General features: G+C 32.1%; 1 non-coding gene across 1 annotated transcript; it reads left to right on the top strand.

Annotated features, from left to right (window-relative positions):
* The first annotated feature begins 805 nt into the window (after positions 1-805).
* Positions 806-897, top strand: Trnak-uuu (transfer RNA lysine (anticodon UUU)). Its single transcript is given in 2 exon segments — positions 806-842; positions 862-897. It is a non-coding gene; the product is annotated as a tRNA-Lys (tRNA).
* The last annotated feature ends 3,016 nt before the right edge of the window (positions 898-3,913 follow it).

Below are 3,913 nucleotides of genomic sequence, written 5' to 3'. Positions count from 1 at the left end.
AACAAGAAAAAAAGTTTAAATTGCGGAATTTAGAGGGGGGGGGCAATTTCCTAAACGCCCGCCAATATGATTTTTTTTTTCTTTATTTCTTAAAAGCCTTTTTTAACAAAACAATTATAATACTGACGTATCGCAGCTGAGATTACTGAAGTTAGAACTTTTATACCGGGGGGCTACAACTGATCCAACACCGTTTGCTGCTGACTTCTTAACTGAATTGCCTATTTTTTTGGATCACAATTATTATTATTATTTATTCATTTATTACGGATAGTGCTGAAAAAATATTATTTTGCTATTTTATATTTTCGTTTTTGTATTTATTAAAACAAAATGTAATCTCGTTAAGACGAAACCAAGTAGGTCAAAATGTCGCAAACAATCTTATTGAAATCGTCTTTCTGTTAATGCATATTTCAAATATTAGTTTAACGTTTTTAAGTTCTTATATTTTGTTAATAATTATATATTTTATTTTAATTATACTTGAACAAAAACCATTTTTTTTTCTTAGCTTCTTTAAGTGAAACAACTTCTGGTAAGTTTAATAAAGAAATAAAGTAGCTTATAAACTGCTTTCTATTTTTATATCTCGTTTCGTTAAGACATGCAATGCGATAAAGTTGATGATAAATATCTTTTAAGAGGTAAATATTTATCCATATTTATTAAATATCGTTAAATATTTTTGTTTTATACTATTAAAATTTTAAATTGCATAACAAACTTTTCAACACTTATAATCAAAGTGTCATTTTTACTGTTTTTGATTAAATACGATTAATGTAGACCTCGTAATCAACTAGCCCTCATAGCTCAGTCGGTAGAGCATCAGACTTTTAAAGACTAACTTGATAAGTCATCTGAGGGTCTGGGGTTCGAGTCCCCATGCGGGCTAAATTTTTTTTTCTTTTAAGATTTTTCTTAATTTTGAGCCCAGATCACAGTGTAGTATCTGTTCTGATGCTACACTTAACCTTTTCTGTCCTCGGTCAGTGGGGAAGAAATCCTTCATGACTGAAACATTTTTTTATTTATTTTTGTTCCTATCCAGAGTGCCCTTTTTTGGTGAGCTGGATTTTCCCCACATTAAAACTGACCTTCTGTTTAACTCTCCCCTCGTGGGGAGGCGAGTAAATAGGAATTATTCTTAATTTTTTATTTTATTTTATTTCTTTTTAAATCCTGGGAAGTCATCGTGTCTTTGTTTTTTTGGTTTTGTTTTATTCAATTTTAGAATAAAATTAATAGAAAAATTACTGAGGTTGCCAAAATTGAATTATCGATTAAGGGTGCGTGTTTACATTGGCGATCTTTTAAACGAACGCATTTTAGGTGAAAACATTATGTACTTGCGGGTCATGGCGAAATTAGTATAAATTCCAAAAATTATGAAAAATGATCCAATGGTGTGCTAAACACAATAAATCAGCCACAATTATGTTCTTATTATTATGCATTCGTTTAAAAATGGCGGATCTTTTATTCGTCAATGGTTATCTCCCTTGTTTGTCATACTGAATTGGGCGTACAATTCTTCCACATTAAAACATACGATAAAACTTTATGATTTAATAAATTCTATTTGTTACTAGTAATTACTTGTAAATTTTTACTTGGTTTCCACCTTACCATTTTCCTTTAAAATGACGACTTTTAATGGTTTTCGAGTATGCTGAAAACGAATATCGCATTTAAATTTTCCGCATATAAGTAGTTTTTAAGCAATATAATTTTTTCTTATAAGTGGTGGCTAAAAATATGCGCGCTTGCGCGTAACAATAACCATCAATGACAAAGAATTATATTTCTTAATACCCGGAAACTACTTATTTGCAGAAATTTAAACACGATATTCGTTTTCAGCATACCCCAGTAATAGTCGTCATTTTAAAAGAAAATGATCAAGTGGAAACCAAGTAAAAATTTACCGTGATTATTTTTCTCCTGGATCATTTTTCGTAATGTTTTCGCCATAACACGTAAGTACGTAATCATGGGCGCTTCTACACTATTGAGACGAAATTTCGGAAATCGTAATACTGAATTTCACATGAAAACAATGGTATCTACGTGCTCCTTGTATTTTTAATATGATTACATAAAAAAAAATTACGAAAAGCGATAAGGTAGAAAATTATTTATTAAAGAAAATAAAAAATAGAATTTAATGAAAACGATCGTAAGACACAGGAGAGTTAAAAAAGGAGGCGATTTTCCGTTTTGATTTAAACAAGATGGCGGCAATTTTTCACCTGCTAACACGATTAAAGTTGTTTTGTTTAATAATTCAGTAATATTCAGGCAATTTAAACTGCATAATTGTGAAACTACCATTGTAACTTAATAGAATTTACAAAAAAAAAAAAATTGTTTTTTTTTTAAATTTTTTTTTTTTTATCTAAAAACCATAAATCTCGTCCCAATTCTGTAGAATCGTCTAATGTTTTAACCTGAAATGCGTTGGTTTAAAACATCATTAAAAAGTGAACCGGTTCCGGTTCACTCTATAATTACATGTCTTTCTTTTTTTTTTTTTTTTTCATTTTTTTTTTTTTTTTTTTTTTTTGTTATCGCAATTTTCTTTCCATGGATATGTGCATGTGTATACGCGGATGAAGGAGGGGGGGGGACTAAATTACGGCGTTAGCGTGATTCACGGGTTTTATTTAGGGGAGATAACTAAAAACTCAATTTTCGCTAATTGTCTTCGAAAACATTTCATCAATAAAATCGAAATATTGTTTTTCCTTGAAAACAATGGTACGAGTCATGTCGCAATAATTAAAATCCAAAAATTACGGAAAACGATGAAGTAGAAAATTAATTATTAACTAGTGGGACCTGTAGAAATTCCACAGGGGACTCCTTCATATGTAATATATTGATGTTGGCATTCTGTAGATGTTCAGCGTAAATGGAGACGCTCTAATATTATTGTACCTATTTACTATGCCTCCCCACGGGACAGAGTTAGACACCAGGGTCGTTTTTTAACGCTCTGATATTATTGTAGCTCTTTTGTTAAAACTGCAAAAGTATTTATCTAATCTAGTAGAGACGCCTGGCGTAACTCGGTTATAATGATATTTTAATTCTTGCAGATTTCGTATATATTATATAAAGTTAATGTTCTATCGACTTTTATATATTACTAGCAGGGCTACCCGGCGTTGCTCGGGACCGTATAAACAATGAAAAAACAAAAGCAGATATTGAACATATGTTTTATTCTTAGGGGAGAGGAATCTTTCATCTCAAGTTTTAGCGTTAATGACAGGTTTTTGGGCCCCCCCCCCTCGAAGATAACTGATCAGTTGACCAACTTCTAGTGGTCCGTTTGACGTGAAATTTCGATATTTGTCATCCGGGTGATGGGGCTTCGATATGATACCAAATTTGTCAAGTTTGGTTCCGTCTTTCAAAAGTTTTAGCGTTACAAACAAACATACATACATACACACAGACGTTTGGCTTTTATATATATAGACTAGCAGGGCTACCCGGCGTTGCTCGGGACCGTATAAACAATGAAAAAACAAAAGCAGATATTGAACATATGTTTTATTCCTAGGGGAGAGGAATCTTTCATCTCAAGTTTTAGCGTTACAAACAAACATTTTTCTTTTATATATATATAGATAACGACAGGTTTTTTTGGGGCCCCCCTCGAAGATAACTGATCAGTTGACCAACTTCTAGTGGTCCGTTTGACGTGAAATTTCGATATTTGTCATCCGGGTGATGGGGCTTCGATATGATACCAAATTTGTCAGGTTTGGTTCCGTCTTTCAAAAGTTTTAGCGTTACAAACAAACATACATACACACAGACGTTTGGCTTTTATATATATAGACTAGCAGGGCTACCCGGCGTTGCTCGGGACCGTATAAACAATGAAAAAACAAAAGCA

This window comes from Euprymna scolopes, chromosome 11 (genome assembly GCF_053919585.1).
Source record: "Euprymna scolopes isolate OS-2025 chromosome 11, ASM5391958v1, whole genome shotgun sequence".
In the NCBI taxonomy this organism is placed as follows: Eukaryota; Metazoa; Mollusca; class Cephalopoda; order Sepiida; family Sepiolidae; genus Euprymna; species Euprymna scolopes.
The sequence above is the reverse complement of the archived record's forward strand: the minus strand, read 5'-3'. Positions and strand labels throughout refer to the sequence as shown.